Source organism: Myotis yumanensis, unplaced genomic scaffold, assembly GCF_028538775.1.
Source record: "Myotis yumanensis isolate MYYU_CA2020_CCGP unplaced genomic scaffold, mMyoYum1.0.hap1 SCAF_13, whole genome shotgun sequence".
NCBI classification, from domain to species: Eukaryota; Metazoa; Chordata; class Mammalia; order Chiroptera; family Vespertilionidae; genus Myotis; species Myotis yumanensis.
In genome coordinates this window covers 45,807,112-45,826,735 of record NW_027223764.1, presented here as the reverse complement: position 1 = coordinate 45,826,735, position 19,624 = coordinate 45,807,112, and the positions used below count along the sequence as shown (strand labels likewise).

The window sequence follows — 19,624 nt, the reverse complement described above, 5'->3', positions numbered from 1 at the left end:
ATAATGTCCTTCCAAAGACTGTCCAAAAACCATCTTCCTAAGAGCCAGGTAGATAGTCAGAACATTGGGGGGAGAGGGGGGGGAGATTCCTTTTAAGTCAATTGAATATAAATTTAAAGGAAGCTAATAAAATTTTACAAGTGCAAAAGATATGGTTTAAAGTAAGTGGCATTATCTTCTGTTAGCCGTCTTCTACAGTAACATGAGCTCTGTGAGGGGTCTGCATAAGTAATAGGACTGTTTTCTTAATTTCCCTTTCTGATAGTTCATTATTGGTGTATGAAAATGCAACCAATTTCTGGATATTTGTTTTGTATCCTGCTTCTTTACTAAATTCATTTACCAGTTCTACAAGTTTTTTGGTGGAAGCTTTAGGGTTCGCTATATACAGTATACAGCATACAGTATCTGTCATCTGCTCTTGTAATATCTTATCTGGAGCAGAACAATATAGGAAAACTTTGTCCTTTTCACAGTGTAAAGAAAACAGAACTAGTTCTGTATCAGCTTACTTTTTATATTTAAATTAACTTACTCTACTAAATGTAATCTTATTCAGCTTGACGAGACATAAAAATTTCCTTTCTCAGGATTTATTTTCTGTAAAACTTCTACAACTTTCCTAGTCCTCTTCATTTATTTCTTCTTACTCATTCAGAAATAACCAACCTTATTTTAGGACAAGCCATTTTCTTTTAATTTCTTCAAAAAAATGTATTTCCAGGTGAAGGGATTAAGAACAACAACAACAACAACAAAATCAGATACAGACAACAGAATGGTAATTACCAGAGGGAAAGGCAGGTGGGGGTTGGTTAGAAGTTGGTATAAGGGGGATAAATGGTGATGGAAGGAGACTTAACTAGAGGTGGTGAACACATAATACAACATATAGATGATGTAGTATAGAACTGTACACCTGCAACCTATATAATTTTATTATCCAATGTCACCCCAATAAATTCAATTAAAAAAACACAACTCTTTCCATTCTTTAGGCAGATGGAAAAAAATGTATTTTCATACCTTACCTTCCTTCACTAAAAACACACATCATTTCCTTCCATATTAATTAGAATTTTAACCCTTAGAACCCTTAATTTCTACTAACAACTAAAATGTAAGTAAATCATAGCATTGTTGAGACTGACAAATTTATGAATCTATTTCAGAACCTTTAGGAACAGGTTCTTTTACTGGCAAATCACAAAACATTTTCATTAACAAATCTAAATTTATCTTTTAGTTTCTCTATAATAAGAAATCAAAGTAGATAAAGGTAGACTTATTTGACATTTAATGTTTCAGTATTTTATCTTTTTTGTAAATTATTTAGATTTTCAATGAATTTAACTTGATTCATTATTTAACTTAACTTGGCAAAACTTTTAAGTTTCAAGTTACCAAAGATTTTGAAAATGATTTGCTAAAAAGTTCACCTAGAAACTCTTATCCCATTTACATCTAAGCAGTATGTTTTTAACGATCATATTTAGATTACTCCTGAAGATTTTGTGCAACTTTAAAGTGTTTAGCCATTATGCTAAATTATTTTTCTTGCTGAAAATTTTGTAACATTCGCTGTATATCTGGATTACTTTCAGCATTGATAACTAAAGGTATGACCATTTTAATCAAATCAACATTAAGCTAGCTTTTATTTACTAAAGATTAACCCTAGATTGCATGCACTTAGAAAGCATTTGGGTTAGTTTCAGTTATTTCTTCAATTCATATAAGCACTCATTTGTTTAAGCCAATTGAATAAGGCTTCTGTGCAACCTAATTTTGAAACCACAAGTCAATTTTGTCAATACCATCCAGCAGTACAAATATGCCATATTATAACATACATAGACAAACATATACATATAAACATAGACAGATCTCACAGCTTTCATTCTAAATGCTAACTTTTGTGTCCCAAGTACAATGCAAAACTCAAAGGAAAAACTGGATCCAAATTATGGCCTTGTAATCTAGTTTGATATCAAGTAGCGTGGTCCCTCCAACTTTATTTCTCAAGATTGGCAGATGGACTTGGTTAAAATTTTGCCCAGATGACCAAACCTTTGCTTGCTATAAGAATTCCTATAAAGCTATTTTTAAATTAATTTATAAGCAATCAAAGAATACATTCCATTGTTTGAGAGGTCTGAGATCCTCTCTTTTAAAACTGTCCTTTAAAATGAACTTATCAACAAACAAAAAGCAATGAGGTGGTGAGGGCCGGGGGGGAGGGAGGGGGGACAGGAGGGGGCTGGAAGAGGTTAATGGGGGAAAAGGAGAACTTATATAATACTTTCAAAAATAAAGGTTTTTTACAAAGAAAAAGACTAGAGATAACAAGTATTAGGAAGGTTGCAGGAAAAAGGGAAAGTTTGTGTATTGTCAATGGAAATTGGTGCAACCAATTTTTTTAGGTTCCTCAAAAAAGGAGAATAGAACTACAGGCATACTCATTTTTTTGGACTTAGCTTTACTGCATTGCATTTTGTTTGTTTTTACAAATTAAAGGGTTGTGGCAACCCTGCAAAAAAAAAAAAAAAATAGGAAGCAAGTGTCAATAAAGCTGGAAAGTTCAGAAAGTAAAAGAAAACAGCTTCAGAAAGCCTGAATTTTTAAGCGGCAGACTTTCCTATAGGAAGAAGGTGCCAGGATGGAGCCTGAGCACAGGATGGCTGTTACCACATGTCTAGGAACAAAAGGATGATGGAGAAGAAGCCTCAGATGCCATTTTACTTCCTACTTGCAGGCCAATTAACAACCCCTGTGCCTGACGCCCTCAACAGGCAGTGAACCACAAAAATTCGAGGATTTTTTTCCCTTATCTTGTTCAGGGTGGCCAGATCTGAGAACTGAATGCTCTTGAGCATGGGAGTTCAGGGCTTAGCTTTGGGTGTCAGGTTAGGTTTGCCCAGCATGGAGTTTGGTCTGTGCAATGATTCTAGAGTTTGCACCCTTTGTTCTCCCATGATGAACCAAAAGACCTGTTTTACCATCAGATTGTGAAAGTTTGGAAGCTATGGCTGAGGATGCACACCAAAGGGGGATGAACCAGGCATGTACGTCAAGGTGGGGGAAACCAGGGAAATGTGGGTTAAACTCTGACCATGTGCCATATGGACTCCTCTCAGGAACCAACAAAGTTCAGGTGAGTGAGGCCGGACAGGCTCCCGCTGCTGGCTGCTTTGCCCGTGTACAGGGAAAGGCGGGAGGAATGTGTGAAGTCCCAGTCCCCCGGGTACAGCTCAAGGGCAGAGGGAGAGAGCAGTGCCTCTTCTCCAGGGTCAGTTCCCAAAAGTCAAATCATTTAAAACAAGTACCATCTATGAACAATATATCTCACTCACTCACATTCATACATGTTCCTCCCTACCCCCTCCACCCAGATACACAACTTTCAAAACTTAATTTGTCAGCTCTAGACCAAATTCACAATCAGTATCAAAGGTAAAACAAAATCCCGCCGCTGGATTCAAAGAAACCAGATTTCAACCCAGATTACCAAGTACCTTCTCAAAGCCTGTTCCCTTACACAAGCAATGGTATCATCTCACATGGCGTTGCTAACCAAGAGACATCTTCCAAGCCAAGCACCCAATTTCTCTCACTGCAAAATGAAAGCACTGCAGGCCAGCTACCCCCATCAGTGGCGAGCACTGCAGGTCTGTCCCAGGACAATCAATCAGTCCAAGCTGTTGCTGGGATGGATCCTGGAGAAACTACCACCAGCCAGGGGTCCCTAAATCCCATCGGAGTCACCATTTGTAACCAAGCAAAGAGTTCGTCCACCAGGTGCTACAGGCAACCAATCACACTGACAGGAGGATGCAGCGAAAGAAAGTGGTGCTTATTGTATAACATGGCACAACAGAGAGGGGGCAGCTAGTGCTGGAAAAACCCAAACTCAATTCAGGGTTCGGGCAGGCTTTTCAGGGAAACAGGAAGTGTCGGCAGTGCAAAGTTTTGGTTTGTGTTTTTGGTTTGTTTTGTTTTTAGACAATTTTATTGATTTTAGAGAGGAAGGGAGAGGGATGGAGATAAAAACACTAATAAGAAACACCGATCAGCTGCCTCCCACATGCCCCCTACTGGGAATCAAGCCCACAGCCTGGGCATGTGCCAGGACAGAATCCAACTGTGACCTCCTGGTTCATAGGTCAATGCTCAAACACTGAGCCACACCAGCCTGGCGGCAGAGCAAGTTTTAACTGGATGATCTTGGAGGTCGGCCATTTATGGTAAGGTGTGTCAGCACTGGGTCTTCCTGGACAGAAGACCCTTCACTTCAGAAATTGTTCTAGTGTTCAAATCCCAGCTATGTCCCACTCCTTTAGTTGTGTGTGGGGTCGGGGGGGAAGAGGGGGTAGAGAAGACTTTGATTCCAGGTGCAGCTGAAGGTCAAAGTTCTCTCCTCTGTACATGCTTTGGTTTCATGACTTGCGGTTTGGGTCTGTTGTCTCTGAAGAGCAACTCAGTAGCTTGTTAAGCAGGGTAGGACCATTTAGAGCTGGTTCCGCAATAACAAATTCAACAAGCATTTAATAAGCACCTATAATGTGTCTTGCAGTACACACTGGTCAGGAAGGGGACGGGATAAGAAGCTAACGAAATGATCCCTTTCATTTAGAGGTTCTGCCACTTACATGGCACCCCTTTTTCTTGCCCTGCCTGGGCCAACTTTAACCCCTCCTCATTGTGAAACAGGGATAATAAATCCCACCTCAAAGTGTTGTTATGAGGATTAAATGAGATAGCAGTGGAAACGTGCTGGGAGCATGAATGTGAGGCCACCTTGCCTCTTTCCTTAGTTTTGAGAAGATAGGAATTCATGTGATAGCATATAATTTGGTGTCAGGTTGAAGAGGATGGGGCTTCAAAAAGCGTAAGGAAAGAGAAATCAACTCTGGCAGAGGGGCCTGGAAGCTACAGATGTTGGGCTGAGGAAGAGCTAGGTAGAGAAGATTTGGGGGAGGTGGAAACAAGGGAGAATTCCAGATAAAGAGAATTGATATAAGACTAGTGAATAAGGTGGACAAGTTGGTTGGAGAGAAAGGACTCCCATGGCAAAATGGTTTTGCCCTGCCTGGGAGAGAGGAGGAAGTTAGGAATCTCTGAAACACTCAGCAAGGAAGTCTAGCTTGAGCCAGAAGCCAGAAGGTCAAGGACAAGAAGCCAAGCTCTCCTTCCATGAATCTTCACTGATGAAGGGCAACCTGTTCCCCAAACAACCTGGAGACCCTCCATCTGTGTTGGTCCAATTGCTTCTTTTGGGAGAAAGGAGGATGAAGCAGTCTGACAACTCTCCACTCAATTTCCAGCATAAAAAAAAAATTAGAAATAAGCATTCAATGTTTCAGGGCCTGGTTTGCATTAGAGTACATCAGCATGGGTAGAAAAATCATGTAGTCATTTAAAAAGATTATCATGAATACTATAGAAACCCAGAAAAATGCTTTTGACATCTTAAGTGAAAAACAGCAGAACTCAAAACAATATGTGTACCATCACCAAGAGCACGGTGCAGGGGAGAGAGCACTACCTTAAACAGACAGAACCAAGTTCTAACACTGACTGCAACTTGGGAGCTGTGAGACCATAGGCAGGTTTCACCTCCATTTCCTTGCAGTTGAAAGGGAAATAATAAAAAAAAACCTTCCAGTGTTGCTAAAAATTTTCAAATGCCTGGCTTAGCACTGGAGTTCGTATTCCCCCACTCCCACAATGTATACAGGGTGAGACATAGCTCTTTGGGTGAAATTAGATCTTTTTCAACAGAAAAGTGGTAAGCTTTTTTTAAACAAGGGGCGTTTCCTGAAGGCAGGGATTGTGTCTTGCTTACTGCTGTCTCCCCAGACCTCAATAAAAGAAGACGAAGGTGATGGGATGATGGGTGGTTTGTTACTGTCGCTGTCTATGGTTGTTACAAAAAGACAGTGAGGAAATGCCTATCTAGCAGACACCAAGAACGTGAGCATGATGAGGCCCTTTCTCCTCCCTAGAGCCACTATTCACTGCTCGGGGCAGAAAGCCCGGGCATGACCAACCAGCAGCATCTCTGTCCCAGGGATGCGCCCCAGGCCCAGGCAGTGATTCAACAGGGAGGGCCCAAGCTTCAAGGACTTCCCAGGCCTAAACTGAATCCTCCCAGGATATAGAAAAGCAGGGCAAGGCCTGGGCTGGGCTGGCCTAAAGACCTCCTAACCATCACCTAGGAAGTGACTGGCCCTTCTTCTAAGGGAAGATTCCCCAACCTCATGTACTGTGGGAGCATGACAATGGGACAGTCAGCAGGGATGCTCAGCCTGGGAGGGCCCTACAATGAAGGACCTGCTCCACAGAGGCTAGCTTGGAGCCACACAGGCTATTCTGACACAGGAAAGGAAGAGCACCATCCACCCTACAGCTGGCCCAACCAACTAACTGCCTGTTGCACCACCCACCTCCCCTGACATCTCCCAAAAACACCCGAAACCCCTCTTCCTAATGGTTGAAACCCCTTCAAAAGGACCTCTGCCTTCAGCTTTAGAGTGTGGCCTTCACAGAAATGCACACAACATAGTTAGAACCCAGTCTGTCAACTCGACCTGAATAGGAAAGGGTTCCTGGCCTGGTCCTCAGCCCATTCTGAGACGGCAGTGGGAAAGCAGGAAGGTACTAGAGTTTTGAGGGAAAAGAGAGAAAGTGTCATTAAAAAGGAGAAGTGCATGGAAGAACCAGGAGTGTGGAGCCACGGAGATAAGCCTTTTGGACTCCGTGGGCCATGTTGCTGAGATTCAGGATTGGTGCTGTGCAGGTGATGAGCCATAGCACCAACTGAGACAAGAGAACTCCCTGGAGACCGAGGTCAGGTTCCAAACCTTATCTGAGGCTTAAAGTGCGTTCCTGGGATTGCCAGGCCCAAAACGCTGGATCCCTCACCCCAGCCCCAATCCCCTGGTACTGCCCCTGAACAAGCACGGTGACAACCCACAGCCCTCCGCAAAAGTCATGGTTCTACCACTCCAAAAATAAAATGCAAAAATTCACTGGCTCCCCCACGCCACCACCCTCTTCTATCATCCATCCCTTAAACACACAGGGGCAGCACACACACCAAACACACATACGTACACATCCAAGGGCAGCCAATACAACACCTGCACAACCACCTATCCTACAGGGAGCTAAGAACAATGCAGGATGCAGTCATCAGAAAGAGGGAGGAGGGTGGGTACAGGGAAGGCAAGGCAGCACACTGGGTTCTAGCTGGGCTCAGGCTCTCTGAACCCCTTTACAGCAGGGCCCTAGATACTGTCAAGACCTTTGGTTGGGTTGGGGGAGGGGGGACAGCAAGAGTTAAGGCAAATAACTCAAAGGCATTTCAATTGATGATGCTCCCCCAGTGACTCACTGTTTCTTTATTGCAACATGCTCTCTATAAAAGCCATTTTCCTCTCGCAGGATCTGCTTGAGCAACATGTGATGTCATCATAAATCATCTCTCTCTCTTTTTCCTCCCTTTAAAATGTCAGCAGATTTCTGAGAGTTTCTGAAAAGCCAAGAGAGCCAGCACCATCTCCCAGTTTTGGCAGGGAAACCCGTTTTCTTTCCCAAGATGTCTGTCTTCACTTTGTCCCCTTGCTTTCCCGTAGGAGCCCTGCAGAGATAAAGCCTTGAAGAGTACAGAAAGTCACAGAAAGCATTTGTGAAAAAAGCTTTCCTTTCTACCCTTTCCAAATGCAGGCTCTTTCTCTCGCTCCCTTTTTTCCTCTCGTCCTATTTTGGTGCACTTCCAGGGGAAGTGAATGTACAGCAAGCACTTTTAAACGAGGTCTAATACAATCCATGCCTCCCAGACACGGATGCCATTAATCAGAACGAAGGCTTTGTGTGAGAGAGGCCACAGGCTGGATGGGAGCCATGGACCAATAATACAGACAAGGCCCTACCTACCCATCCCACCCCATGTTGGGGCTTGGCATTCATCCTTCCCACTGTACCTCCCTCCCAAATCCTGTGCCCAACATTCCCCTGAAGACCTGCAAAAACCTTCTACCACAGGAGAAAATAAAGCTTTCTTTCATTCCAAGTGCATTGAACCAAAAAGAAATAATTATCATCGCTTTTACTGCAGAACCTCAAGAGCAAAGGGAACATCCAACCGAACTCTAAGCCGTAGAACTGGTGGGACCACTACAGAAAGAAATCTATTGCTAGCTGAGCTGCGTGTTTGGTCATACTGGGTAACTCTTGAAACAAAGCTAACTTCTGGAAAACCTCCTATCTTCTGGATAGAGATTATGACTGCCCCATCACCTACATGCAATGATCATGCAGTAACGGATATGGTGCTAGATTTCTAGTGGTCCTTCTCCTTACATCCCTGGGCCACGGCCAATAATCTGTCCTCACCTCTCCCCAAAAGAATCCAATTAACTAAAGACAACTGGAGCAAATAAACGTATTCGTGGGGGAGAATGGTAACCTTATGTGAAGTCCTTTGGGTTATTATGAATGCCCCTAAGCACCCTCCCACCACTCCCTAAAAATATGCGGTCATTCCTGGTCCAAGCTGCCTGATACTCCACTAGTTTTTGATCCATGACGATTAATCACTGGAAACAAGCAGATATTCCTTTGGGATTTTTCCATTGCTATCAGCTATTTGTACCTAAGTAGGACTAAGTGGCAGGTGCCTGAGTAAAGAAAGAAAAAGAGAATAGATACCATAGAGCAATAAGGAATTCAGATGATCAACTTGCAACCTTGACTGGTGCTGCCTCTGGTATCCACAAGTTAGCCATATATAGGTGTGAGGTCTTCCAGAAACCCATCACATTACATATTGATAGAGTGACCATATCCTTTGTTTCCTCATCCTCTTATTATCCTGATGATCAGTTCCTTATCATAAAGAAGGCAAAATATAGGAGAAATTTAAGAAGGACAAGGAAGAGGAAGGAAAAACAAGAGGCACAGATGGCAGAGGTCTTTGCTTCATTCTCTGATGTAGCTCAAGCACCTAAAGAAACGTAAACATTTACTATGTGTTGCTGAATAACCAGAGACTACTAATGGTCAAATGCTGCCCTGGTCAAGAAATGGCCAGCGGAGAAGTCATCCTCCAGAGCAAGCCAAGTCTTGGCTCCAGCTATTTCAGCCTTCCCTGCCACTGCTCGCACTGTCCCTTCTGCCATGAGTGTCTCCGAAATGGCTCATCCAATTAACTAAAGACAACTGGGGCAGATAAACGTATGCGTGGGGGAGAATGGCAACCCCCATCTTTTAAAATTCAGCTCAGACATCTACCACTCCAGGAAACCTTCCTTGCTATACCCCCAGAAGGGTCAACTCTCACTCCTCTATTTCTTCAGTTCCCTGTGCATCCCTCAATATTTCCTCACTTTACTGGGCTGTAGTCACCAATTTCTACATCCTTCTCCTCTATGAGGATGTTAGTCCTCTTGGTACCTTGAATGCCTAGCTTTCCACTTGGGCACAGAGCAAGCATTCAGTAACTGTTGAATAAACTGGTTGAGCCACTGAAAGAAAATACAATCACCAATTAAACCCAATTATTTAAGTGTTGGGGGTCTTTTGGGGGGGAGGGGATTTGTTTTGTTTGTTTTGCTTTACTTTCCATTTCAGAACAGGTTTGTCCAGAGAGATCTGTGCCAGGGTTTCTCAAATGCTAAAGGAGAGAGGCAGGGTATCTAGAAGGGGGAGAGATGCATGTCAAATATGAGAAGGGTTAATTCAGCAGGGTTGTTCCTGTACTGTGATGAAGAAACTTTCTGGAATCTGTCTACAGGGGTAGGCCACGCAAGAGGAAAAATACTGGGGAAAGTGTGGAGCACAGCCTCCCTTAGCCAAGGCAGTTCATGTCCCCTCACCTTCAGAAGGGAAGAAGCCTCAGACCTTTTCATCAGTCCTGATGCTTGCACCACTGGCCAGGGTGGTTTGGGGTGACTTCAATAGATCAAAAGAAGATTGTCAATAAAGACATGTTAACGATTAGAGAACAGTTCATGGCTACAAAACCACTGGCTCCCACCGCACCCGGAAACAGCAGGGTGCTTTTGAAGGAACTTAGCAAGTCACAACAAAAAGGGTGCTATCAGGATTTCCCCCACAGTCCCAAGCGAGACCCCACCCACTGGGGCTGCTGAGGCTGTCACTGAAGACTCAGAGCAAAGTGAAGACGGGAGAGGAATGAAAATCTCTCCCCAAATAAAGCCAAATACACAAGGCAACAGCCCTCCAGACCCTCTCCTGTCCAAGGTCTTATTACTACCTTTTGCAATCTCCAGCCTCACTTCTGGAGAGTTTCAAAGTCACCACCAGCCGACCCTTCCCAATGCACAATGGCATTTAATAATTGCTTATGGTTCTCGCCTGGGAAGCCAGGCAAGCACCCACAATTCATTACACGTGTGACCTTTCGAGCCCTCGGCCCCCAAATGATTTTCACTCACTTTAATCTGACTCCGATTCAAAACAGATCTGCTGTCAGCAGCCTGAATTCTGTAGCCCCATAGATGGGCAGTGCCTACGGCTAATCTTTTAGTGCCTTAATCATAAAATGCAGTACTTCCCCAGCTGTTTTCACCCAAATAGCCAGAAAAGGGGGTGAGCGGGGTGTGAAGAATAATGAATTATGAACTCCAAAGTAGTATTTCATTAAGCAAGACTGGACGCTAAAACTTTAACTGTGCTCTCTGCAATTGAAAGGTCATTTTATAAAAATTCAAACAGAGAATTCTGAAGACTCGACAGTTCGCAGGGGAGCTCACCACTGCATGCCAGATTGATGGGGGTGGGGAGAAGATGCGAAAGCAGTGGTCAGCATGAAATGTTTTTTAAACCATGGCTGCTTTAGATTCTTGCAATGTGATGCCAAGCACATTCAACAGGTCTACAAATGCACTGCATTAGCCTAAATTTAGTGGGTGTTAATTGAAATCAGAGCTGCAGTCGTTACCACCGACATGTTTCTAAATACTACCCAATAAATTTTTGTCTGTTTCAGATTCTCTGTGACAGCTGGCAATGAAAGACCAAGAGCGGCATGGAAAAATGGTCTTATGTACCTAGTCCCCTACTGTGCACACAAAAGGACGCCTGTGTGTGGATCTGGCCTATGTCTGCACACACAGACATGTGTGTGGATAAACACAAGATCGATGTGCGCGCCTTGCCCATTTTTAGAAGGCGAACAGGGAGACGCGCAAGGACACACACATATACCCTTTATACTCAGACAACTTCCTTTTTACTCATGCACCTCCACAGAAGGCCAAACAGGCCTCTCACAATGGGACAGAACATTCTAGTTTACGGTGCAAGGGGTACATGGCGCAGCTTATGCGCCTCTTTCAGACGGGTCACTTCCCTGCCTTTCTCTCTGACTTGCCTCATTCCCTTCAGGTAAGTATTGTTTCAATTTTAAAAATAAAAAAAAAAAAAACACTAAAATTTCCCCCAGAAAAGAGCATGTAAGGGTCAGCCAGGAAAAGGTCTGCAGTACATAGACTGGGAAAGGCAGGAGGGCCTAGGCCCTAGGGGAAGGAAAGAAAAACCTGGAAAAAAGAACCATCGCCTTTCCTGAGTCCCTTCAGAAAAATACCCGTTTCTTCCCAATTACTCATTAGTTCACTGTAGGTTTGTGTAAAAAGAAAGGGGTGGCTTTGTGCTGAGTCATGATTCTAGCTGAAATAGAAAAAGAAAAGGGAGGTGAGCGTCCGGCCTTGAGGCTCCACATGGTTGCCCTTCCTTGGTCCTCCAACCATAATCTGAGGACTTCCTCAGATCCCTACAGTACTGTCTAACTTTGCCAGGGGTCTACTCCATCCATAAACAAACACTGCAGTCAGCTGCCACAGCAGTGGGCCAGGAGGAAACTTGGAGGTAAATATGTTTACCAAAGACTAATGACACCAGAGGACAATGTTTTAGCCCCAGCAGCAGTTGGGTTTTTTTGTTTGTTTTTTTCACCGCATATATCCAATTGATATGATTATTCAAAAGGAGCCCTAGTGCTCCACGTAGGGGGTGCTCACATGCTCTCTCTCAAATCTTTATTGTTGAAAGTATGTCCCCTTTATTCCCCCCCATTGACCTCTTCTAGCCCACCCCGCACCCCAGGCCTTCACCACCTTATTGTCTGTGTCCATGGGTTATGCATATATGCATGCAAGTTCTTTGGTTCATCTCTTCCCACCCACCCACCCTCCTCTGCCTTCCCTCTGAGGTTCGACAGTCTGTTCCATGCTTCTACGTCTCTGGATCTATTTTGGTCAGTTTATTTTGTTCATTAGATTCCACATGAGTGAGATCATGTGATACTTATCTTTCTCTGACTGGCTTATTTCACTTAGCATAATACTCTCCAGGTCCATCCAAGCTGTTGCAAATGGTAAGAGTTCTTTCTTTTTTACTGCTGCGTAGTATTCCACTGTATAAATGTACCAGTTTTTTTAATCCACTCATCTGCTGATGGGCACTTGAGCTGTTTCCAAATCTTAGCTATTGTAAATTGTGCTACTATGAACACAGAGGGGCATATATTCTTTTTGGTGTTTTGGGTTTCTTAGGATATATTCCTAGAAGTGGGATTACTGGGTCAAATGACAGTTCTATTTTTCATTTTTTGAGGAAACTCCATACTGTTTTCCACAGTGGCTGCACCAGTCTGCATTCCCACCAGCAGTGGACTAGGGTTCCCTTTTTTCCACATCCTCACCAGCACTTGTCGTTTGTTCATTTGTTGATGATAGCCATTCTGACAGTTTTGAGGTGATACCTCATTGTCATTTAGATTTGCATCTCTCGGATGATTAGTGATTTTGAGCATTTTTTTCCATATGTCTCTTGGCCATCTGTAAGTCTACTTTGGAGAAGTGTCTATTTAGGTCCTTTGTTCATTTTTTAATGGGATTGTTTGTCTTCCTCTTGTTAAACTGTATGAGTTCCCTATATATTTTGGAGATTAACCCCTTATTGAATATATCATTAGTAAGTATGTTCTCCTGTGCAGTGGGTTCTCTTGTCATTTTGTTGATAGTTTCTTTTGCTGTGAAGAAGCTTTTTATTTTTACGTAGTCCCATTTGTTTATTTTCTCTTTTGTTTCCTTTGTCCTAGGAGATGTATCAGTCAGTGTTCTCTCTCTCTCTCTCTCTCTGAGGTTGGTACATGCCTGAGGTTGGCACATGTTTACATTCACACACATAAACAATTTGTATACACCCAGGCTTGCCGCATGCCTATCCCCAATACACCACCACATGTACACAAGAACACATGAGTTCTGCCAACACATGCACAAGGTTCGGTACATGCCCTTCCTCAACCACACAACAATAAGCCTGTGTGTGCAATGCAGGTGTGTGCACATACACAATGCCAATCCCTTCAGAAAAAGCAGGGTACCTTGGACTAAGAAACAGGCCTGTCCCCCAGCCACATAAAGCTGCAGAAAAATTCATGAGTTTGGGTCTCCTGTTGCAAAAAAGCAAACAAAACAACAAAAATCTCTACAGAAAAAATTTACTTCGTGATGCAGAAATCACCACGAACCCAAAGACTTCCCTCCTCTCATAACCCTGCACTGTCTACAGCAGCCCATCCGATGGTCTGTGGGAAGATGAACTGAACTCCTTGATATTCAAGATGGGTCTGAAAAGCAGCAGGTCAGCGTCACCTGAGCATTTGTTAGACATGCAGAGTCTCGGGCCCACACCCAGACCTCCTGAACCAGACACTGCATTTTAACAAGACCCCCTGAGGATCTGTGTACACACTCACGTTTGGGAAGTGTGTCTTAAGAGTCCACCCATCCTATAACCAGGACATGCCTGCTGAGATCACCCTGTCCTTATCAGCCCTAAGGGTCTGGGCTCTCCACCATGCTGAAGCAGACAGAAGAGGGAGCAGGAGCACTCCTCCACTGTTGGTCCTTCTACCTCCCCTCTCACCTGAGGCTCCCCTTCTCTCCTACCAGCAGTCACTCTAGTGAATAACACTGTCTAGCCTCGCCTGCATGGCTAAACCCACCAGGAGCTCAGTGATAGGAGCAGCTTTCTCCCCACTAATTGTCTCATCACTCCACAACGGCTGCTTTTTATTTCATTATGCTTCTCATCAGTCTCAGATAGGAATATAACCAAAAAGGAAATTGGAAGGGAACAATTTCAATATTTCAAAACACATGCAAATCAACGCCCAGAATCCTACCTGGAGTGTTTTTATTGAGACAATTCTGTGCTTGTCTGAGAGATGACCTTATAATAAATAAACTCATATCTTGCAAAGGTAGTTTTTTTCTCCCCATCTTATGAAGCTAATTATACCAGCACAACATAACATTTTCCTAAATGCCTGATAACCTCATCCTGTTACTCGGGAAATATTATTTTTAAATAGGTGTGATAGATACAAACTGAAACACTCGGATTTCAATTCCAGCCCCAATTCCCGGATCCCCTCTCTGAGTAATTTAAGGACTTCCTCCAGATAGTTTTTCATATTCTTTTAACTGACATTTTATCTTTATACAGTATCTCACAGAATGCGCACGCACTAAGACAATGACAGCCAAGAAGGCCTGTCATTTCTCATTCCGACAAAGACAGATGTCTTACACTGGCTTATGCCAATAATAGATCCAACAAAAAACAAAAGAGACTACACCTGCCGCTGATGTAAAGGCACCAATTCACATTTGTGACACTCATTTGTCAATTAACAGATTTCTTCCATTGTTGACACACGAGACTTAAAAGATGTGGGCTCGAATGTGATGAATTAAAAAAGACAGATGAGTAAGCTATGAGCTGCAAAGTAATGCTATAATGTGCTTTAGATATGAATATCAACTGACACCCCTGACAGGCCATACAAGGTTTTATTTCATTTTGCACTGTATCCAGGCTTCATACTTTGTCTTCTTTGTTCGCTTTTCATCAAGCTCCTAACATCTCATTCTGACAGCCAGAGACATTTAAGGCACTTTCATTTCAAATGCAAGTTAGCGTACTTGATATGTCATTAAAATGCAAAACGACTGCCATTGCAGGTAAATGTAGGTATGCTTAAAAGGTTGGGTCTGCAAAGGAAAAGCTGAAAATGGTTTGGGTTTCTCTCTTTACCTCCTTCACAAGCCTGGCCATCTCCAGGGCCTGCCCAACACCCCCCTGGGCCAAAGCCTACACTGGGCACACCTCAGGAGCTTCGTGTCCCAGCAGTGGTCAGGGACTGTGTGTGGACTCAGAGGTGGGCCAGGCCTGGGTGAAGAGCCGCTTTCCCCTCCCCACAGGCCTGCTGTGCCTCCCAGGCTGTGGGTAGACATTAGGTTTACCTGTACTGGAGCCAGCATAAACACACACAAGCAATCAGCCTGTGAAGAGGAAGCATGGACAGGCTTAGGTCACGACACTCAAATAATTCTTCCCATAGAGCCCCCATCTGCCACCTCCTCAACCTCCCACAGCAAGAAGACTCCACGCCCTAGACCAGCCGTGGGCAAACTACGGCCCTCGGGCTGGATCCGGCCGTTTGAAATGAATAAAACTAAAAAATAAAAAAAAAGACCGTACCCTTTTATGTAATGATGTTTACTTTGAATTTATATTAGTTCACACAAACACTCCATCCATGCTTTAGTTCCGGCCCTCCGGTCCAGTTTAAGAACCCATTGTGGCCCTCGAGTCAAAAAGTTTGCCCACCCCTGCCCTAGACTCTCCTGTGAGAGGTCGGAGAAGGGTCAGACGAGGACTCAAGGGAAAACTGTTTTAGTGACATTTAATTCAGTTATTTCACCCTTTGGCAAATTATCTTAAGGGAACAGTGAAACAATGATTTATAGACAAAGATGTTCATCACAGCATTTCTTACTAACACCTAAAGCTGGGAAACAATATGCAAATATGTGTCGATAAAAGAATGGTTCAGTTGTGGTATATCTGTGGAAAAAATATGGTGCAATCACTGAACAACCACATTATCCTAGAAAATAAAATCACATGATATAACATTAAGAGAAAAAAACAGAACACAAGACTGTAAATACAGCCTGAACCTAATTTTGTAAAGATGTATACATACTTAAATATTATAGTCTAGCAGTACAGTCTTCTTTTAATAACGAATCAATTTCAGATCTCCACATTCTACCTCCCTGTGCACTGCCTACATGTGATTTTTACAATTATCTTCTTGGAAGAGGCTCTAACAAGCCCTTTCATGTAAAAAAAAAACAAAACACACACACACAAAAAAAAAAACTAACACCCTGTTAATTACAATAGAACCATCCAATTCATTGTAGATCAGAAATGACCTAACAAGCAAATTTTCAGTCAAGACGAGAAAATCGGGTTGGAGAAACTTATGGTTGTAGAATATGGTCACATGTTCCTTCCTTGCAAGGAAACAATGTAGGACTATGATCTCCCTTTTGATTTGTACACAAATCACAAACAGCAAATGCCACATGACCCCAAGCAAAATGCTAAAGATAATTCTGCTCAAAAATAAACAAGAATGAACTGAACTACTTGGGGGATAGTTGCTCTTTTGGTACGCCATCTACAGGAACAACTCTCTAACATTTAGTATTTCATTTGACCGTCACTACTCTGATAGTGAGCATCATTACCCCCCGTTTGGAAAACACAGATTAAATGACTTGCCCAGTCTCTCACAGATAGTGTGTGATGGAGTGAAGACTCATAGTCATGTATTCTGTTTCATGAGCTCATCGTCTCCCACCAGATCGTGCTCCAGTCAGAACTTCCGGGGCTTCTTGGTCTCCAACAATGACTCTGAGCTTCAAACTAGCAAGAGTTCAGTTTCTCATTTAAAATAAAGGCATAATGACAATAATGCATTATACTAGTATGATGTTAACTTACATGGTAATTATTTTGCAATATATACATACATCAAGTCATTATGTGGTATACCTTGGACTGATGCACTGTTATATGTCAACTATATCTCAATAAAACTGGAAAGTAATCTATAATAATAAAAGCATAATATGCTAATTAGACCGGGCAGCTGAACGAACTTCTGGACGTCCTTCGAGAGGAAGCCACAGTGGTGGGGCCCAAGGCAGAGTGGTTAACAGTTCTCAACCTGTGGGTTGCGAACAATGAAAATACATCCTGCATATCAGATATTTACATTATGATTCATAACAGTAGCAAAATTACAGTTATGAAGTAGCAACGAAAATAATTTTATGGTTGGGGGTCACCACAACATGAGGAACTGTATTAAAGGGTCGCGGCATTAGGAAGGTTGAGAACCACTGGTTAGGGGCAATCAGGCAGGCAGGTGAGCAGTTAGGGGTGATCAGGCAAGCAGACAGAGGGGTTATGGGCGATCAGGCAGGCAGGCAGAGTGTTTAGGGGCAATCAAGCAGGCAGAGGGGTTAGGGGCGATCAGGCAGGCAGGTGAGTGGTTAGGAGACAGCGGTCCCGGATTGCGAGAGGGATGTCTGACTGCCAGTTTAGTCGGACATCCCCCCGAGGGGTCCCAGATTGCGCAAGGGTGCAGGCCAGGCTGAGGGGACCTCCCCCGACTCCCCACCATGCACGAATTTTGTGCACCGGACCTCTAGTCCATTATAATTATGTAGTGCTTTGTGGTTTACAAAGCATTTACATTCAAGTAACCTATGTCCTATGCACCCCAGAGACATCCTGAGGAAAAGGGTGGACAATATTCTTTGCCTGTCACTGATAAGAAAACAGACTTAAGCCTTTTAAAAGATTGTCCAGATGAACTGCACCAGCAATAGGACTCAAACACTTAAGGTGAATAAAAATAAAAATAAAAATAAAAAACTAGCAGAGACTCAACCTCCAGAACCCCCCATAAGAGCATGAGAGAGCTTCTTATACTTTTCTTGTTGTTTATCTTAAAGGAACAGGACAATAAAAGTTAACCCAACCTAATTTTCTACAGACTTCTAAAATGCTAATGTTTGATATAAAGACTCACTGCCTCCAGTTTTTATCTCCCCTGAAAAAATTATTAGCCAAATATAAATTTGGGAAGAAAGCAAAACAACAACAGCCTTGAAGGTGGGGAGTCCTCTTTTCATGGGCCTAGAAGACAAAATTTTCCTCTTCTCTACCACTTAGTACCAATCCACACTAAGTTTATCAGGTAAAAGTCTTGAGGACGACAATGAATTAGAATTTGGGAAAATACAATGGAATACAATATAGTATAGGAGCCCAACTAGTATGGCTCAATGGCTGAGCATCCACCTATGAACCAGGAGGTCATGGTTCGATTCCAGGTCAGCGCACATACTTGAGTTGCGGGCTTGATCCCCAAGTGTGTGGCGTGCAGGAGGCAACCAATGAATGATTCTCTCACATCATTGATGTTTCTATCTCTCTCTCTGCTCCCTTCCTCTCTGAAATCAATAAAAATGGTTTTTTTTAAAAGATGGTATAGGAGCTAAGCATGTATGTAGGCTTTGTGACTGGGCAAAACTGCACATAGATCTTGGCTCTTCACTGACCAGTTGTGTGCCCTTGGGAAAGTACTAACCTCAGCAAGCTTTCATTTCCTGTCTTCAAACTGAAGAATACCTAGCTTGTCATAAGGACTTAGGAAGGTATTCAGGGAAAGATGGTGAATAAATGGTAGTTACTATTACTGCTACCTCTTTCAACACAAACAATTATCATGTCATGAAACATCCATTTTAGCAAGTGGGAAATTCCAAGATTAGAGGGGCACCTACCAATGCCCTGGGCACTCCAGAAAGAGCTAGTCTCCCATCCTGGAAAAGCTTGCATTCCAATGGGGGCCTATTGCAAAGGCCCCAAGGCATTCAGAGAACCCATAACATGCAAATCTTCTCAGGGGAGAATGTACCCCTAAGTGCCAGCCTTGCAGAAACACTGTGGCATGGAAGAATGGTAATAAACAAAAGTATTGAAAGATGAGATTTCAAGTTTTGGTTCCGCCCCATCTGAAAGAGCCCAGGGCCAGGTCTTGCTGGGTGCTGAGCGGCACAGCACGCTAGTGGCAGGAGTCATGGGAGAACTGCATTAACTATGACCCTCTAACAGCGTAATTGCCACATATATGTGTCTGGGCCGACACTCAGGCCCTGCTCAGCCTGGGAACAGCTGCCCTCCACCAACTGGAGGTGGTTTATCTTCCCCCACATGCCTGTCACTCCAGGGTGAAGGTCTGAAGGGAGAACCCATACCTCCCCCAAATCCTTACTTGAATGGCCTCCCCAAAAGACTCTCGCCTGGCCAGCTTTCCTTCACATTCAGCTCAATGTCCCAGAACCACCTCCATTCTGCACAACACAGGGCTTTAAGTCTGCATGTGTGGGGAGGAACTTACCCTACTCTCTAATTTCTCTCTTCCTGGACTCCCACAAACCCCTGAGGGTACACAGACCATCTCCACTCAGCACAAGCCTGGTTGCAAAGCCCTGCTTGGTGCAAGCTATTTACCCTGCCCTGAAATCTTGACCTGGTGTAGCAAACTGCTCTCCCTTCTGCATGTAGCCCAAGTCCCAATCTTTTCACGTAAGAAGTCCTCCCTCCTGAGAGTTTCTTGGCACGTAACTAACTGAACGGTGCTGTCCTGTGGGTGTCT

The 19,624-nt window shown here is 43.5% G+C and overlaps 1 protein-coding gene across 1 annotated transcript in view; it reads right to left on the bottom strand.

Moving 5' to 3' along the window:
• LRMDA (leucine rich melanocyte differentiation associated) overlaps nucleotides 1–19,624 on the bottom strand; it is a 1,013,334-nt gene that overhangs the window by 971,207 nt on the left and 22,503 nt on the right. The window lies entirely within an intron of this gene.